This window comes from Arvicanthis niloticus, chromosome 1 (genome assembly GCF_011762505.2).
Source record: "Arvicanthis niloticus isolate mArvNil1 chromosome 1, mArvNil1.pat.X, whole genome shotgun sequence".
Lineage (NCBI taxonomy): Eukaryota > Metazoa > Chordata > Mammalia > Rodentia > Muridae > Arvicanthis > Arvicanthis niloticus.
In genome coordinates, this window is record NC_047658.1 from 33,107,054 (window position 1) to 33,125,932 (window position 18,879).

At 50.8% G+C, this 18,879-nt stretch overlaps 9 non-coding genes across 9 annotated transcripts; all 9 read right to left on the bottom strand.

The window, feature by feature from the left end:
• Positions 1-1,534: 1,534 nt before the first annotated feature.
• LOC117700990 (small nucleolar RNA SNORD116) lies at positions 1,535-1,628 on the bottom strand. Its single transcript, XR_004605612.1, has one exon. It is a non-coding gene; the product is annotated as a small nucleolar RNA SNORD116 (small nucleolar RNA).
• Positions 1,629-3,497: 1,869 nt separating this feature from the next.
• Positions 3,498-3,591, bottom strand: LOC117700992 (small nucleolar RNA SNORD116). The gene has a single exon (XR_004605613.1). It is a non-coding gene; the product is annotated as a small nucleolar RNA SNORD116 (small nucleolar RNA).
• A 1,857-nt stretch (positions 3,592-5,448) lies between these two features.
• On the bottom strand, positions 5,449-5,542 carry LOC117700996 (small nucleolar RNA SNORD116). The gene has a single exon (XR_004605614.1). It is a non-coding gene; the product is annotated as a small nucleolar RNA SNORD116 (small nucleolar RNA).
• Positions 5,543-7,404: 1,862 nt separating this feature from the next.
• Positions 7,405-7,498, bottom strand: LOC117700438 (small nucleolar RNA SNORD116). The gene has a single exon (XR_004605479.1). It is a non-coding gene; the product is annotated as a small nucleolar RNA SNORD116 (small nucleolar RNA).
• A 1,857-nt stretch (positions 7,499-9,355) lies between these two features.
• LOC117701001 (small nucleolar RNA SNORD116) lies at positions 9,356-9,449 on the bottom strand. The gene has a single exon (XR_004605615.1). It is a non-coding gene; the product is annotated as a small nucleolar RNA SNORD116 (small nucleolar RNA).
• Positions 9,450-11,309: 1,860 nt separating this feature from the next.
• On the bottom strand, positions 11,310-11,403 carry LOC117700443 (small nucleolar RNA SNORD116). The gene has a single exon (XR_004605480.1). It is a non-coding gene; the product is annotated as a small nucleolar RNA SNORD116 (small nucleolar RNA).
• A 1,858-nt stretch (positions 11,404-13,261) lies between these two features.
• LOC117700448 (small nucleolar RNA SNORD116) lies at positions 13,262-13,355 on the bottom strand. Its single transcript, XR_004605481.1, has one exon. It is a non-coding gene; the product is annotated as a small nucleolar RNA SNORD116 (small nucleolar RNA).
• A 1,861-nt stretch (positions 13,356-15,216) lies between these two features.
• Positions 15,217-15,310, bottom strand: LOC117700450 (small nucleolar RNA SNORD116). The gene has a single exon (XR_004605483.1). It is a non-coding gene; the product is annotated as a small nucleolar RNA SNORD116 (small nucleolar RNA).
• Positions 15,311-17,168: 1,858 nt separating this feature from the next.
• Positions 17,169-17,262, bottom strand: LOC117701007 (small nucleolar RNA SNORD116). Its single transcript, XR_004605616.1, has one exon. It is a non-coding gene; the product is annotated as a small nucleolar RNA SNORD116 (small nucleolar RNA).
• Between the last annotated feature and the right edge of the window lie 1,617 nt (positions 17,263-18,879).

The following is an 18,879-nucleotide window of genomic DNA, read 5'->3' on the forward strand; positions in this document are numbered from 1 at the left end:
ATTCAGCCACTGTCAAACCGCATTCCTATGTGGTTGGGCCATTTCCCCTCAGGAAGTCACCCATGGCCCATGCTGGACAATGTATGCGACCTGGGAAGACAGAAAGAGCACAATGCCCGCCATTAACGCTGGCCCTGCAAACCAGGATGGATGATGGGCTTGCTGTTCATTTTGGCATGGTCAACCACACAGGCGCCCTCAATACTCCTGCTCTGCCACCTCTGGGCCCTGCCCTTCCACATCAGGGATGCTTTTCCTCTCAACCTTGCCTGGAACAAACATGCCCTTTGCTCTCAAGTGCTTCCTGGGCACTCCCCTAACTCCATGGCCTTCAGATGATATCTGAGCTGCTCTAGAGGACAAGCACATGCCAGGAGCTCCAACACATCACCTTCTCCACCAGCGCCCAGCACAACCTTGCCAAAGAATGAGGGTACTTCTCAATCAATATGGCAGAAACAAAAATAAAACTGATAAGAACAATCTCAGGTCCTCTTGCCTATGCAAAGAGAATGAGGTGGAAGCTCTGGTCAACATCACCAGCAAAACCCTGTGTCTCTAAGTATCTCTGCACACCACTTGTGCATCTTCCACCATGGCTACAATTACATGCTTCCATACTACAAGGTCCTAGCATGAGACAGAATTTGACCTCCTCTTAAGGTTCTGATAACCAGCATAGGAGTAGCAGGCTTACTTTGTCCATAAGCACCACCAGATTTGTTTTGTCTCTCTGTATCGCGTTCTCTGTCTCTCGGTTCTCTTCTTCTTCTCTAACTTTTCTCCTGTCTCTACCTTTGTTTCTGTCTCTCTCTCTCTCTTTCTCCCTCTTCCACTCTCTCCCACCTCTCTCTCTCTCTCTCTCTCTCTCTCTCTCTCTCTCTCTCTCTCTCTCTGTCTCTCTCTCTGTCTGGCTGTCTCTCTCTTCTCTATGTCTGTTTTTCCCCAACTCTATCTCAGACTTTGGCCTTTCCTTTCCTCTATCAAACTCTGTTCTCTTTCCAAGCAATGGCCCAGGAATCCAGCTTGCTGCATGAGACACAGAGTCTTCTTGGTAACCACCTGATTACATTACTGTCATACAGTCCCTGAGACATGCTAAGGCATCTGGCCACATTGACCTGCAGCCAGCTTTCCATAGTCACTCTGTGGAGCAACACAGCAGGGTTGTTCATGTCAAAGCATCTGGGTAGCCTGAACCACTTGCATGCATTCCAGTGTACAACCCAGTGGCTTTGGTGCCACTGCTCATCCTACTTGTGCCTCACAGTCTACTCTGCACTTGGGCTGCAGGCCACACCTTGGAGCTGGCAGGACTTTCTACTCAGTCTCTGCCAACCATTCCTCAACAACCACTGAAGATGCCACTAGAGCAAAGGGGGTTGCTTTGTTCTAGGCCATGGTTTCTGTCAGAGTAGGCAAAGCACAGGCCCATCTGTAGAGAGTCTGGCTAGAGCCTGAGGAAGGCAAGGCCAAGAGAGTGCTTGGCAAGCCTGTGTCTGACGCCCAGAGGACCTGGGTGACCCAAGGTGCCGGACCTCAGTCCCGATGACAGAAGCGGTAGTGAGTTTTCACTCATTTTGTTCAGATTTTCCAAGGAATGTTTGACTGGGAATCATCATAGATCCAAGCACGATGGAGTGCCATGCACCGAGAGGATCTGGGTAGTCTGGAGTGCTCAGGCTTTGGGGAGAGCAAGGAATTGCAAGATATTGCCCATCCATTACCAGGGAAGAATGGGCCTAAGCCCCAAAACTGGGAGCACCAGGAGGCCCTGAGCCTGCTGCATGTCCTGAATGGACAGGATGCAGGGATGGCAGCTCCTCCCAGCTCCACCAAGACCTGAGCACCTTGAGTCCTCGGGCCATTTCTGAGTTCCTTACCTTTGACCTCTGGCACTCTCAGGACTTTCAGGAAGACCAAACCAGGTCACTGGAGCTTCATTCAGCCACTGTCAAACCGCATCCTATGTGGTGGGGCCATTTCCCCTCAAGGAAGTCACCCATGGCCCATGCTGGACAATGTATGCGACCCTGGGAAGACAGAAGAGAGCACATGCCGCCATTACGCTGGGACCCATGCAAACCAGGATGGATGATGTGCTTGCTGTTCATTTTGGCATGGTCAGACCACACAGGCGCCCTCAATACTCCTGCTCTTGCCAACCTCTGGGCCCTGCCCTTCCACATCAGGGATGCTTTTCCTCTCAAGCCTTGCCTGGACACAAAACATGCCCTTTGCTCTCAAGTGCTTCCTGGGCACTCCCCTAACTCCATGGCCTTCAGCATGATATCTGAGCTGCTCTAGAGGGACACAGCACATACCAGGAGCTCCAACACATCAACCTTCTCCACCTGCGCCCAGCACAACCTTGCCAAAAGAATGAGGGTACTTCTCAATCAAATATGGCAGAACAAAAATAAAACTGATAAGAACAATCTCAGGTCCTCTTGCCTAATGCAAAGGAGAATGAGGTGGAAGCTCTGGCCAACATCACCAGCAAAACCCTGTGTCTCTAAGTATCTCTGCACACCACTTGAGCATCTTCCACCATGGCTACAAAGCTACATGCTTCCATACTACAAGGTCCTAGCATGAGACAGAATTTGACCTCCTCTTAAGGTTCTGATAACCAGCATAGGAGTAGCAGGCTTACTTTGTCCATAAGCACCACCAGATTTGTTTTGTCTCTCTGTATCGCGTTCTCTGTCTCTCGGTCTCTTTCTTCTTCTCTAACTTTCTGCCTGTCTCTACCTTTGTTTCTGTCTCTTTCTCTCTCCTTCTCCCTCTTCCACTATCTCCCTCCTCTCTCTCTCTCTCTCTCTCTCTCTCTCTCTCTCTCTCTCTCTCTCTCTGTCTCTCTCTCTGTCTGGCTGTCTCTCTCTTCTCTATGTCTGTTTTTCCCCAACTCTAACTCAGACTTTGGCCTTTCCTTTCCTCTATCAAACTCTGTTCTCTTTCCAAGCCAATGGCCCAGGAATCCAGCTTGCTGCATGAGACACAGAGTCTTCTTGGTAACCACCTGATTACATTACTGTCATACAGTCCCTGAGACATGCTAAGGCATCTGGCCACATTGGACCTGCAGCCAGCTTTCCATAGTCACTCTGTGGAGCAACACAGCAGGGTTGTTCATGTCAAAGCATCTGGGTAGCCTGAACACACTTGCATGCATTCCAGTGTACAACCCAGTGGCTTTGGTGCCACTGCTCATCCTACTTGTGCCTCACAGTCTACTCTGCACTTGGGCTGCAGGCCACACCTTGGAGCTGGCAGGACTTTCTACTCAGTCTCTGCCAAGCAATTCCTCAACAACCACTGAAGATGCCACTAGAGCAAAGGGGGCTGCTTTGTTCTAGGCCATGGTTTCTGTCAGAGTAGGCAAAGCACAGGCCCATCTGTAGAGAGTCTGGCTAGAGCCTGAGGAAGGCAAGGCCAAGAGAGTGCTTGGCAAGCCTGTGTCTGACGCCCAGAGGACCTGGGTGACCCAAGGTGCCGGACCTCAGTCCCGATGACAGAAGCGGTAGTGAGTTTTCACTCATTTTGTTCAGATTTTCCAAGGAATGTTTGACTGGGAATCATCATAGATCCAAGCACGATGGAGTGCCATGCACAGAGAGGATCTGGGTAGTCTGGAGTGCTCAGGCTTTGGGGAGAGCAAGGAATGGCAAGATATTGCCCATCCATTACCAGGGAAGAATGGGCCTAAGCCCCAAACCTGGGAGCACCAGGAGGCCCTGAGCCTGCTGCATGTCCTGAATGGACAGGATGCAGGGATGGCAGCTCCTCCCAGCTCCACCAAGACCTGAGCACCTTGAGTCCTCGGGCCATTTCTGAGTTCCTTACCTTTGACCTCTGGCACTCTCAGGACTTTCAGGAAGACCAAACCAGGTCACTGGAGCTTCATTCAGCCACTGTCAAACCGCATCCTATGTGGTGGGGCCATTTCCCCTCAAGGAAGTCACCCATGGCCCATGCTGGACAATGTATGCGACCCTGGGAAGACAGAAGAGAGCACATGCCGCCATTACGCTGGGACCCATGCAAACCAGGATGGATGATGGGCTTGCTGTTCATTTTGGCATGGTCAGACCACACAGGCGCCCTCAATACTCCTGCTCTTGCCAACCTCTGGGCCCTGCCCTTCCACATCAGGGATGCTTTTCCTCTCAAGCCTTGCCTGGACACAAAACATGCCCTTTGCTCTCAAGTGCTTCCTGGGCACTCCCCTAACTCCATGGCCTTCAGCATGATATCTGAGCTGCTCTAGAGGGACACAGCACATACCAGGAGCTCCAACACATCAACCTTCTCCACCTGCGCCCAGCAAAACCTTGCCAAAAGAATGAGGGTACTTCTCAATCAAATATGGCAGAACAAAAATAAAACTGATAAGAACAATCTCAGGTCCTCTTGCCTAATGCAAAGGAGAATGAGGTGGAAGCTCTGGCAACATCACCAGCAAAACCCTGTGTCTCTAAGTATCTCTGCACACCACTTGAGCATCTTCCACCATGGCTACAAAGCTACATGCTTCCATACTACAAGGTCCTAGCATGAGACAGAATTTGACCTCCTCTTAAGGTTCTGATAACCAGCATAGGAGTAGCAGGCTTAATTTGTCCATAAGCACCACCAGATTTGTTTTGTCTCTCTGTATCGCGATCTCTGTCTCTCGGTCTCTTTCTTCTCTAACTTTCTCTCTGTCTCTACCTTTGTTTCTGTCTCTTTCTCTCTCCTTCTCCCTCTTCCACTATCTTCCTCCTCCTCCCCTCTCTCTCTCTCCCTCTCGCTCTCTCTCTTTCTCTCTGTCTGTCTGTCTGTCTCTCTCTCTCTTCTCTATGTCTGTTTTTTCCTCAACTCTATGTCAGACTTTGGCCTTTCCCTTCCTCTATCAAACTCTGTTCTCTTTCCAAGCCAATGGCCCAGGAATCCAGCTTGCTGCATGAGACACAGAGTCTTCTTGGTAACCACCTGATTACATTACTGTCATACAGTCCCTGAGACATGCTAAGGCATCTGGCCACATTGGACCTGCAGCCAGCTTTCCATAGTCACTCTGTGGAGCAACACAGCAGGGTTGTTCATGTCAAAGCATCTGGGTAGCCTGAACACACTTGCATGCATTCCAGTGTACAACCCAGTGGCTTTGGTGCCACTGCTCATCCTACTTGTGCCTCACAGTCTACTCTGCACTTGGGCTGCAGGCCACACCTTGGAGCTGGCAGGACTTTCTACTCAGTCTCTGCCAAGCAATTCCTCAACAACCACTGAAGATGCCACTAGAGCAAAGGGGGCTGCTTTGTTCTAGGCCATGGTTTCTGTCAGAGTAGGCAAAGCACAGGCCCATCTGTAGAGAGTCTGGCTAGAGCCTGAGGAAGGCAAGGCCAATAGAGTGCTTGGCAAGCCTGTGTCGACGCCCAGAGGACCTGGGTGACCCAAGGTGCCGGACCTCAGTCCCGATGACAGAAGCGGTAGTGAGTTTTCACTCATTTTGTTCAGATTTTCCAAGGAATGTTTGACTGGGAATCATCATAGATCCAAGCACGATGGAGTGCCATGCACAGAGAGGATCTGGGTAGTCTGGAGTGCTCAGGCTTTGGGGAGAGCAAGGAATTGCAAGATATTGCCCATCCATTACCAGGGAAGAATGGGCCTAAGCCCCAAAACTGGGAGCACCAGGAGGCCCTGAGCCTGCTGCATGTCCTGAATGGACAGGATGTAGGGATGGCAGCTCCTCCCAGCACCCCAAGACCTGAGCACCTTGAGTCCTCGGGCCATTTCTGAGTTCCTTACCTTTGACCTCTGGCACTCTCAGGACTTTCAGGAAGACCAAACCAGGTCACTGGAGCTTCATTCAGCCACTGTCAAACCGCATCCTATGTGGTGGGGCCATTTCCCCTCAAGGAAGTCACCCATGGCCCATGCTGGACGATGTATGCGACCCTGGGAAGACAGAAGAGAGCACATGCCGCCATTACGCTGGGACCCATGCAAACCAGGATGGATGATGGGCTTGCTGTTCATTTTGGCATGGTCAGACCACACAGGCGCCCTCAACACTCCTGCTCTTGCCAACCTCTGGGCCCTGTCCTTCCACATCAAGGATGCTTTTCCTCTCAAGCCTTGCCTGGACACAAAACATGCCCTTTGCTCTCAAGTGCTTCCTGGGCACTCCCCTAACTCCATGGCCTTCAGCATGATATCTGAGCTGCTCTAGAGGGACACAGCACATACCAGGAGCTCCAACACATCAACCTTCTCCACCAGCGCCCAGCACAACCTTGCCAAAAGAATGAGGGTACTTCTCAATCAAATATGGCAGAACAAAAATAAAACTGATAAGAACAATCTCAGGTCCTCTTGCCTAATGCAAAGGAGAATGAGGTGGAAGCTCTGGCCAACATCACCAGCAAAACCCTGTGTCTCTAAGTATCTCTGCACACCACTTGAGCATCTTCCACCATGGCTACAAAGCTACATGCTTCCATACTACAAGGTCCTAGCATGAGACAGAATTTGACCTCCTCTTAAGGTTCTGATAACCAGCATAGGAGTACCAGGCTTACTTTGTCCATAAGCACCACCAGATTTGTTTTGTCTCTCTGTATCGCGTTCTCTGTCTCTCGGTCTCTTTCTTCTTCTCTAACTTTCTGCCTGTCTCTACCTTTGTTTCTGTCTCTTTCTCTCTCCTTCTCCCTCTTCCACTATCTCCCTCCTCTCTCTCTCTCTCTCTCTCTCTCTCTCTCTCTCTCTCTCTCTGTCTCTCTCTCTGTCTGGCTGTCTCTCTCTTCTCTATGTCTGTTTTTCCCCAACTCTAACTCAGACTTTGGCCTTTCCCTTCCTCTATCAAACTCTGTTCTCTTTCCAAGCCAATGGCCCAGGAATCCAGCTTGCTGCAGGAGACACAGAGTCTTCTTGGTAACCACCTGATTACATTACTGTCATACAGTCCCTGAGACATGCTATGGCATCTGGCCACATTGGACCTGCAGCCAGCTTTCCATAGTCACTCTGTGGAGCAACACAGCAGGGTTGTTCATGTCAAAGCATCTGGGTAGCCTGAACACACTTGCATGCATTCCAGTGTACAACCCAGTGGCTTTGGTGCCACTGCTCATCCTACTTGTGCCTCACAGTCTACTCTGCACTTGGGCTGCAGGCCACACCTTGGAGCTGGCAGGACTTTCTACTCAGTCTCTGCCAAGCAATTCCTCAACAACCACTGAAGATGCCACTAGAGCAAAGGGGGCTGCTTTGTTCTAGGCCATGGTTTCTGTCAGAGTAGGCAAAGCACAGGCCCATCTGTAGAGAGTCTGGCTAGAGCCAGAGAAAGGCAAGGCCAATAGAGTGCTTGGCAAGCCTGTGTTTGACGCCCAGAGGACCTGGGTGACCCAAGGTGCCGGACCTCAGTCCCGATGACAGAAGCGGTAGTGAGTTTTCACTCATTTTGTTCAGATTTTCCAAGGAATGTTTGATTGGGAATCATCATAGATCCAAGCACGATGGAGTGCCATGCACAGAGAGGATCTGGGTAGTCTGGAGTGCTCAGGCTTTGGGGAGAGCAAGGAATGGCAAGATATTTCCCATCCATTACCAGGGAAGAATGGGCCTAAGCCCAAACCTGGGAGCACCAGGAGGCCCTGAGCCTGCTGCATGTCCTGAATGGACAGGATGCAGGGATGGCAGCTCCTCCCAGCTCCACCAAGACCTGAGCACCTTGAGTCCTCGGGCCATTTCTGAGTTCCTTACCTTTGACCTCTGGCACTCTCAGGACTTTCAGGAAGACCAAACCAGGTCACTGGAGCTTCATTCAGCCACTGTCAAACCGCATCCTATGTGGTGGGGCCATTTCCCCTCAAGGAAGTCACCCATGGCCCATGCTGGACGATGTATGCGACCCTGGGAAGACAGAAGAGAGCACATGCCGCCATTACGCTGGGACCCATGCAAACCAGGATGGATGATGGGCTTGCTGTTCATTTTGGCATGGTCAGACCACACAGGCGCCCTCAACACTCCTGCTCTTGCCAACCTCTGGGCCCTGCCCTTCCACATCAGGGATGCTTTTCCTCTCAAGCCTTGCCTGGACACAAAACATGCCCTTTGCTCTCAAGTGCTTCCTGGGCACTCCCCTAACTCCATGGCCTTCAGCATGATATCTGAGCTGCTCTAGAGGGACACAGCACATACCAGGAGCTCCAACACATCAACCTTCTCCACCAGCGCCCAGCAAAACCTTGCCAAAAGAATGAGGGTACTTCTCAATCAAATATGGCAGAACAAAAATAAAACTGATAAGAACAATCTCAGGTCCTCTTGCCTAATGCAAAGGAGAATGAGGTGGAAGCTCTGGTCAACATCACCAGCAAAACCCTGTGTCTCTAAGTATCTCTGCACACCACTTGTGCATCTTCCACCATGGCTACAAAGCTACATGCTTCCATACTACAGGGTCCTAGCATGAGACAGAATTTGACCTCCTCTTAAGGTTCTGATAACCAGCATAGGAGTAGCAGGCTTAATTTGTCCATAAGCACCACCAGATTTGTTTTGTCTCTCTGTATCGCGATCTCTGTCTCTCGGTCTCTTTCTTCTCTAACTTTCTCTCTGTCTCTACCTTTGTTTCTGTCTCTTTCTCTCTCCTTCTCCCTCTTCCACTATCTTCCTCCTCCTCCCCTCTCTCTCTCTCCCTCTCGCTCTCTCTCTTTCTCTCTGTCTGTCTGTCTGTCTCTCTCTCTCTTCTCTATGTCTCTTTTTCCTCAACACTATGTCACACTTTGGCCTTTCCCTTCCTCTATCAAACTCTGTTCTCTTTCCAAGCCAATGGCCCAGGAATCCAGCTTGCTGCATGAGACACAGAGTCTTCTTGGTAACCACCTGATTACATTACTGTCATACAGTCCCTGAGACATGCTAAGGCATCTGGCCACATTGGACCTGCAGCCAGCTTTCCATAGTCACTCTGTGGAGCAACACAGCAGGGTTGTTCATGTCAAAGCATCTGGGTAGCCTGAACACACTTGCATGCATTCCAGTGTACAACCCAGTGGCTTTGGTGCCACTGCTCATCCTACTTGTGCCTCACAGTCTACTCTGCACTTGGGCTGCAGGCCACACCTTGGAGCTGGCAGGACTTTCTACTCAGTCTCTGCCAAGCAATTCCTCAACAACCACTGAAGATGCCACTAGAGCAAAGGGGGCTGCTTTGTTCTAGGCCATGGTTTCTGTCAGAGTAGGCAAAGCACAGGCCCATCTGTAGAGAGTCTGGCTAGAGCCTGAGGAAGGCAAGGCCAATAGAGTGCTTGGCAAGCCTGTGTTTGACGCCCAGAGGACCTGGGTGACCCAAGGTGCCGGACCTCAGTCCCGATGACAGAAGCGGTAGTGAGTTTTCACTCATTTTGTTCAGATTTTCCAAGGAATGTTTGACTGGGAATCATCATAGATCCAAGCACGATGGAGTGCCATGCACAGAGAGGATCTGGGTAGTCTGGAGTGCTCAGGCTTTGGGGAGAGCAAGGAATTGCAAGATATTGCCCATCCATTACCAGGGAAGAATGGGCCTAAGCCCCAAACCTGGGAGCACCAGGAGGCCCTGAGCCTGCTGCATGTCCTGAATGGACAGGATGTAGGGATGGCAGCTCCTCCCAGCACCCCAAGACCTGAGCACCTTGAGTCCTCGGGCCATTTCTGAGTTCCTTACCTTTGACCTCTGGCACTCTCAGGACTTTCAGGAAGACCAAACCAGGTCACTGGAGCTTCATTCAGCCACTGTCAAACCGCATCCTATGTGGTGGGGCCATTTCCCCTCAAGGAAGTCACCCATGGCCCATGCTGGACGATGTATGCGACCCTGGGAAGACAGAAGAGAGCACATGCCGCCATTACGCTTGGACCCATGCAAACCAGGATGGATGATGGGCTTGCTGTTCATTTTGGCATGGTCAGACCACACAGGCGCCCTCAACACTCCTGCTCTTGCCAACCTCTGGGCCCTGTCCTTCCACATCAAGGATGCTTTTCCTCTCAAGCCTTGCCTGGACACAAAACATGCCCTTTGCTCTCAAGTGCTTCCTGGGCACTCCCCTAACTCCATGGCCTTCAGCATGATATCTGAGCTGCTCTAGAGGGACACAGCACATACCAGGAGCTCCAACACATCAACCTTCTCCACCAGCGCCCAGCACAACCTTGCCAAAAGAATGAGGGTACTTCTCAATCAAATATGGCAGAACAAAAATAAAACTGATAAGAACAATCTCAGGTCCTCTTGCCTAATGCAAAGGAGAATGAGGTGGAAGCTCTGGCCAACATCACCAGCAAAACCCTGTGTCTCTAAGTATCTCTGCACACCACTTGAGCATCTTCCACCATGGCTACAAAGCTACATGCTTCCATACTACAAGGTCCTAGCATGAGACAAAATTTGACCTCCTCTTAAGGTTCTGATAACCAGCATAGGAGTACCAGGCTTACTTTGTCCATAAGCACCACCAGATTTGTTTTGTCTCTTTGTATCGCGTTCTCTGTCTCTCGGTCTCTTTCTTCTTCTCTAACTTTCTGCCTGTCTCTACCTTTGTTTCTGTCTCTTTCTCTCTCCTTCTCCCTCTTCCACTATCTCCCTCCTCTCTCTCTCTCTCTCTCTCTCTCTCTCTCTCTCTCTCTCTCTCTCTCTCTCTGTCTGGCTGTCTCTCTCTTCTCTATGTCTGTTTTTCCCCAACTCTAACTCAGACTTTGGCCTTTCCCTTCCTCTATCAAACTCTGTTCTCTTTCCAAGCCAATGGCCCAGGAATCCAGCTTGCTGCAGGAGACACAGAGTCTTCTTGGTAACCACCTGATTACATTACTGTCATACAGTCCCTGAGACATGCTATGGCATCTGGCCACATTGGACCTGCAGCCAGCTTTCCATAGTCACTCTGTGGAGCAACACAGCAGGGTTGTTCATGTCAAAGCATCTGGGTAGCCTGAACACACTTGCATGCATTCCAGTGTACAACCCAGTGGCTTTGGTGCCACTGCTCATCCTACTTGTGCCTCACAGTCTACTCTGCACTTGGGCTGCAGGCCACACCTTGGAGCTGGCAGGACTTTCTACTCAGTCTCTGCCAAGCAATTCCTCAACAACCACTGAAGATGCCACTAGAGCAAAGGGGGCTGCTTTGTTCTAGGCCATGGTTTCTGTCAGAGTAGGCAAAGCACAGGCCCATCTGTAGAGAGTCTGGCTAGAGCCAGAGAAAGGCAAGGCCAATAGAGTGCTTGGCAAGCCTGTGTTTGACGCCCAGAGGACCTGGGTGACCCAAGGTGCCGGACCTCAGTCCCGATGACAGAAGCGGTAGTGAGTTTTCACTCATTTTGTTCAGATTTTCCAAGGAATGTTTGATTGGGAATCATCATAGATCCAAGCACGATGGAGTGCCATGCACAGAGAGGATCTGGGTAGTCTGGAGTGCTCAGGCTTTGGGGAGAGCAAGGAATGGCAAGATATTTCCCATCCATTACCAGGGAAGAATGGGCCTAAGCCCCAAACCTGGGAGCACCAGGAGGCCCTGAGCCTGCTGCATGTCCTGAATGGACAGGATGCAGGGATGGCAGCTCCTCCCAGCTCCACCAAGACCTGAGCACCTTGAGTCCTCGGGCCATTTCTGAGTTCCTTACCTTTGACCTCTGGCACTCTCAGGACTTTCAGGAAGACCAAACCAGGTCACTGGAGCTTCATTCAGCCACTGTCAAACCGCATCCTATGTGGTGGGGCCATTTCCCCTCAAGGAAGTCACCCATGGCCCATGCTGGACGATGTATGCGACCCTGGGAAGACAGAAGAGAGCACATGCCGCCATTACGCTGGGACCCATGCAAACCAGGATGGATGATGGGCTTGCTGTTCATTTTGGCATGGTCAGACCACACAGGCGCCCTCAACACTCCTGCTCTTGCCAACCTCTGGGCCCTGCCCTTCCACATCAGGGATGCTTTTCCTCTCAAGCCTTGCCTGGACACAAAACATGCCCTTTGCTCTCAAGTGCTTCCTGGGCACTCCCCTAACTCCATGGCCTTCAGCATGATATCTGAGCTGCTCTAGAGGGACACAGCACATACCAGGAGCTCCAACACATCAACCTTCTCCACCAGCGCCCAGCAAAACCTTGCCAAAAGAATGAGGGTACTTCTCAATCAAATATGGCAGAACAAAAATAAAACTGATAAGAACAATCTCAGGTCCTCTTGCCTAATGCAAAGGAGAATGAGGTGGAAGCTCTGGTCAACATCACCAGCAAAACCCTGTGTCTCTAAGTATCTCTGCACACCACTTGTGCATCTTCCACCATGGCTACAAAGCTACATGCTTCCATACTACAGGGTCCTAGCATGAGACAGAATTTGACCTCCTCTTAAGGTTCTGATAACCAGCATAGGAGTAGCAGGCTTAATTTGTCCATAAGCACCAGCAGATTTGTTTTGTCTCTCTGTATCGCGATCTCTGTCTCTCGGTCTCTTTCTTCTCTAACTTTCTCTCTGTCTCTACCTTTGTTTCTGTCTCTTTCTCTCTCCTTCTCCCTCTTCCACTATCTTCCTCCTCCTCCCCTCTCTCTCTCTCCCTCTCGCTCTCTCTCTTTCTCTCTGTCTGTCTGTCTGTCTGTCTCTCTCTTCTCTATGTCTGTTTTTCCTCAACTCTATGTCAGACTTTGGCCTTTCCCTTCCTCTATCAAACTCTGTTCTCTTTCCAAGCCAATGGCCCAGGAATCCAGCTTGCTGCATGAGACACAGAGTCTTCTTGGTAACCACCTGATTACATTACTGTCATACAGTCCCTGAGACATGCTAAGGCATCTGGCCACATTGGACCTGCAGCCAGCTTTCCATAGTCACTCTGTGGAGCAACACAGCAGGGTTGTTCATGTCAAAGCATCTGGGTAGCCTGAACACACTTGCATGCATTCCAGTGTACAACCCAGTGGCTTTGGTGCCACTGCTCATCCTACTTGTGCCTCACAGTCTACTCTGCACTTGGGCTGCAGGCCACACCTTGGAGCTGGCAGGACTTTCTACTCAGTCTCTGCCAAGCAATTCCTCAACAACCACTGAAGATGCCACTAGAGCAAAGGGGGCTGCTTTGTTCTAGGCCATGGTTTCTGTCAGAGTAGGCAAAGCACAGGCCCATCTGTAGAGAGTCTGGCTAGAGCCTGAGGAAGGCAAGGCCAATAGAGTGCTTGGCAAGCCTGTGTTTGACGCCCAGAGGACCTGGGTGACCCAAGGTGCCGGACCTCAGTCCCGATGACAGAAGCGGTAGTGAGTTTTCACTCATTTTGTTCAGATTTTCCAAGGAATGTTTGATTGGGAATCATCATAGATCCAAGCACGATGGAGTGCCATGCACAGAGAGGATCTGGGTAGTCTGGAGTGCTCAGGCTTTGGGGAGAGCAAGGAATTGCAAGATATTGCCCATCCATTACCAGGGAAGAATGGGCCTAAGCCCCAAACCTGGGAGCACCAGGAGGCCCTGAGCCTGCTGCATGTCCTGAATGGACAGGATGTAGGGATGGCAGCTCCTCCCAGCTCCACCAAGACCTGAGCACCTTGAGTCCTCGGGCCATTTCTGAGTTCCTTACCTTTGACCTCTGTCACTCTCAGGACTTTCAGGAAGACCAAACCAGGTCACTGGAGCTTCATTCAGCCACTGTCAAACCGCATCCTATGTGGTGGGGCCATTTCCCCTCAAGGAAGTCACCCATGGCCCATGCTGGACGATGTATGCGACCCTGGGAAGACAGAAGAGAGCACATGCCGCCATTACGCTGGGACCCATGCAAACCAGGATGGATGATGGGCTTGCTGTTCATTTTGGCATGGTCAGACCACACAGGCGCCCTCAACACTCCTGCTCTTGCCAACCTCTGGGCCCTGTCCTTCCACATCAAGGATGCTTTTCCTCTCAAGCCTTGCCTGGACACAAAACATGCCCTTTGCTCTCAAGTGCTTCCTGGGCACTCCCCTAACTCCATGGCCTTCAGCATGATATCTGAGCTGCTCTAGAGGGACACAGCACATACCAGGAGCTCCAACACATCAACCTTCTCCACCTGCGCCCAGCAAAACCTTGCCAAAAGAATGAGGGTACTTCTCAATCAAATATGGCAGAACAAAAATAAAACTGATAAGAACAATCTCAGGTCCTCTTGCCTAATGCAAAGGAGAATGAGGTGGAAGCTCTGGCCAACATCACCAGCAAAACCCTGTGTCTCTAAGTATCTCTGCACACCACTTGAGCATCTTCCACCATGGCTACAAAGCTACATGCTTCCATACTACAAGGTCCTAGCATGAGACAAAATTTGACCTCCTCTTAAGGTTCTGATAACCAGCATAGGAGTACCAGGCTTACTTTGTCCATAAGCACCACCAGATTTGTTTTGTCTCTTTGTATCGCGTTCTCTGTCTCTCGGTCTCTTTCTTCTTCTCTAACTTTCTGCCTGTCTCTACCTTTGTTTCTGTCTCTTTCTCTCTCCTTCTCCCTCTTCCACTATCTCCCTCCTCTCTCTCTCTCTCTCTCTCTCTCTCTCTCTCTCTCTCTCTCTCTCTCTCTCTGTCTGGCTGTCTCTCTCTTCTCTATGTCTGTTTTTCCCCAACTCTAACTCAGACTTTGGCCTTTCCCTTCCTCTATCAAACTCTGTTCTCTTTCCAAGCCAATGGCCCAGGAATCCAGCTTGCTGCATGAGACACAGAGTCTTCTTGGTAACCACCTGATTACATTACTGTCATACAGTCCCTGAGACATGCTAAGGCATCTGGCCACATTGGACCTGCAGCCAGCTTTCCATAGTCACTCTGTGGAGCAACACAGCAGGGTTGTTCATGTCAAAGCATCTGGGTAGCCTGAACACACTTGCATGCATTCCAGTGTACAACCCAGTGGCTTTGGTGCCACTGCTCATCCTACTTGTGCCTCACAGTCTACTCTGCACTTGGGCTGCAGGCCACACCTTGGAGCTGGCAGGACTTTCTACTCAGTCTCTGCCAAGCAATTCCTCAACAACCACTGAAGATGCCACTAGAGCAAAGGGGGCTGCTTTGTTCTAGGCCATGGTTTCTGTCAGAGTAGGCAAAGCACAGGCCCATCTGTAGAGAGTCTGGCTAGAGCCTGAGGAAGGCAAGGCCAATAGAGTGCTTGGCAAGCCTGTGTTTGACGCCCAGAGGACCTGGGTGACCCAAGGTGCCGGACCTCAGTCCCGATGACAGAAGCGGTAGTGAGTTTTCACTCATTTTGTTCAGATTTTCCAAGGAATGTTTGATTGGGAATCATCATAGATCCAAGCACGATGGAGTGCCATGCACAGAGAGGATCTGGGTAGTCTGGAGTGCTCAGGCTTTGGGGAGAGCAAGGAATGGCAAGATATTGCCCATCCATTACCAGGGAAGAATGGGCCTAAGCCCCAAACCTGGGAGCACCAGGAGGCCCTGAGCCTGCTGCATGTCCTGAATGGACAGGATGCAGAGATGGCAGCTCCTCCCAGCTCCACCAAGACCTGAGCACCTTGAGTCCTCGGGCCATTTCTGAGTTCCTTACCTTTGACCTCTGGCACTCTCAGGACTTTCAGGAAGACCAAACCAGGTCACTGGAGCTTCATTCAGCCACTGTCAAACCGCATCCTATGTGGTGGGGCCATTTCCCCTCAAGGAAGTCACCCATGGCCCATGCTGGACGATGTATGCGACCCTGGGAAGACAGAAGAGAGCACATGCCGCCATTACGCTGGGACCCATGCAAACCAGGATGGATGATGGGCTTGCTGTTCATTTTGGCATGGTCAGACCACACAGGCGCCCTCAACACTCCTGCTCTTGCCAACCTCTGGGCCCTGCCCTTCCACATCAGGGATGCTTTTCCTCTCAAGCCTTGCCTGGACACAAAACATGCCCTTTGCTCTCAAGTGCTTCCTGGGCACTCCCCTAACTCCATGGCCTTCAGCATGATATCTGAGCTGCTCTAGAGGGACACAGCACATACCAGGAGCTCCAACACATCAACCTTCTCCACCAGCGCCCAGCACAACCTTGCCAAAAGAATGAGGGTACTTCTCAATCAAATATGGCAGAACAAAAATAAAACTGATAAGAACAATCTCAGGTCCTCTTGCCTAATGCAAAGGAGAATGAGGTGGAAGCTCTGGTCAACATCACCAGCAAAGCCCTGTGTCTCTAAGTATCTCTGCACACCACTTGTGCATCTTCCACCATGGCTACAAATCTACATGCTTCCATACTACAGGGTCCTAGCATGAGACAGAATTTGACCTCCTCTTAAGGTTCTGATAACCAGCATAGGAGTAGCAGGCTTAATTTGTCCATAAGCACCAGCAGATTTGTTTTGTCTCTCTGTATCGCGATCTCTGTCTCTCGGTCTCTTTCTTCTCTAACTTTCTCTCTGTCTCTACCTTTGTTTCTGTCTCTTTCTCTCTCCTTCTCCCTCTTCCACTATCTTCCTCCTCCTCCCCTCTCTCTCTCTCCCTCTCGCTCTCTCTCTTTCTCTCTGTCTGTCTGTCTGTCTGTCTCTCTCTTCTCTATGTCTGTTTTTCCTCAACTCTATGTCAGACTTTGGCCTTTCCCTTCCTCTATCAAACTCTGTTCTCTTTCCAAGCCAATGGCCCAGGAATCCAGCTTGCTGCATGAGACACAGAGTCTTCTTGGTAACCACCTGATTACATTACTGTCATACAGTCCCTGAGACATGCTAAGGCATCTGGCCACATTGGACCTGCAGCCAGCTTTCCATAGTGACTCTGTGGAGCAACACAGCAGGGTTGTTCATGTCAAAGCATCTGGGTAGCCTGAACACACTTGCATGCATTCCAGTGTACAACCCAGTGGCTTTGGTGCCACTGCTCATCCTACTTGTGCCTCACAGTCTACTCTGCACTTGGGCTGCAGGCCACACCTTGGAGCTGGCAGGACTTTCTACTCAGTCTCTGCCAAGCAATTCCTCAACAACCACTGAAGATGCCACTAGAGCAAAGGGGGCTGCTTTGTTCTAGGCCATGGTTTCTGTCAGAGTAGGCAAAGCACAGGCCCATCTGTAGAGAGTCTGGCTAGAGCCTGAGGAAGGCAAGGCCAATAGAGTGCTTGGCAAGCCTGTGTTTGACGCCCAGAGGACCTGGGTGACCCAAGGTGCCGGACCTCAGTCCCGATGACAGAAGCGGTAGTGAGTTTTCACTCATTTTGTTCAGATTTTCCAAGGAATGTTTGACTGGGAATCATCATAGATCCAAGCACGATGGAGTGCCATGCACAGAGAGGATCTGGGTAGTCTGGAGTGCTCAGGCTTTGGGGAGAGCAAGGAATTGCAAGATATTGCCCATCCATTACCAGGGAAGAATGGGCCTAAGCCCCAAACCTGGGAGCACCAGGAGGCCCTGAGCCTGCTGCATGTCCTGAATGGACAGGATGTAGGGATGGCAGCTCCTCCCAGCACCACCAAGACCTGAGCACCTTGAGTCCTCGGGCCATTTCTGAGTTCCTTACCTTTGACCTCTGGCACTCTCAGGACTTTCAGGAAGACCAAACCAGGTCACTGGAGCTTCATTCAGCCACTGTCAAACCGCATCCTATGTGGTGGGGCCATTTCCCCTCAAGGAAGTCACCCATGGCCCATGCTGGACGATGTATGCGACCCTGGGAAGACAGAAGAGAGCACATGCCGCCATTACGCTTGGACCCATGCAAACCAGGATGGATGATGGGCTTGCTGTTCATTTTGGCATGGTCAGACCACACAGGCGCCCTCAACACTCCTGCTCTTGCCAACCTCTGGGCCCTGTCCTTCCACATCAAGGATGCTTTTCCTCTCAAGCCTTGCCTGGACACAAAACATGCCCTTTGCTCTCAAGTGCTTCCTGGGCACTCCCCTAACTCCATGGCCTTCAGCATGATATCTGAGCTGCTCTAGAGGGACACAGCACATACCAGGAGCTCCAACACATCAACCTTCTCCACCTGCGCCCAGCAAAACCTTGCCAAAAGAATGAGGGTACTTCTCAATCAAATATGGCAGAACAAAAATAAAACTGATAAGAACAATCTCAGGTCCTCTTGCCTAATGCAAAGGAGAATGAGGTGGAAGCTCTGGCCAACATCACCAGCAAAACCCTGTGTCTCTAAGTATCTCTGCACACCACTTGAGCATCTTCCACCATGGCTACAAAGCTACATGCTTCCATACTACAAGGTCCTAGCATGAGACAAAATTTGACCTCCTCTTAAGGTTCTGATAACCAGCATAGGAGTACCAGGCTTACTTTGTCCATAAGCACCACCAGATTTGTTTTGTCTCTTTGTATCGCGTTCTCTGTCTATCGGTCTCTTTCTTCTTCTCTAACTTTCTGCCTGTCTCTACCTTTGTTTCTGTCTCTTTCTCTCTCCTTCTCCCTCTTCCACTATCTCCCTCCTCTCTCTCTCTCTCTCTCTCTCTCTGTCTCTCTCTCTGTCTGGCTGTCTCTCTCTTCTCTATGTCTGTTTTTCCCCAACTCTAACTCAGACTTTGGCCTTTCCCTTCCTCTATCAAACTCTGTTCTCTTTCCAAGCCAATGGCCCAGGAATCCAGCTTGCTGCATGAGACACAGAGTCTTCTTGGTAACCACCTGATTACATTACTGTCATACAGTCCCTGAGACATGCTAAGGCATCTGGCCACATTGGACCTGCAGCCAGCTTTCCATAGTCACTCTGTGGAGCAACACAGCAGGGTTGTTCATGTCAAAGCATCTGGGTAGCCTGAACACACTTGCATGCATTCCAGTGTACAACCCAGTGGCTTTGGTGCCACTGCTCATCCTACTTGTGCCTCACAGTCTACTCTGCACTTGGGCTGCAGGCCACACCTTGGAG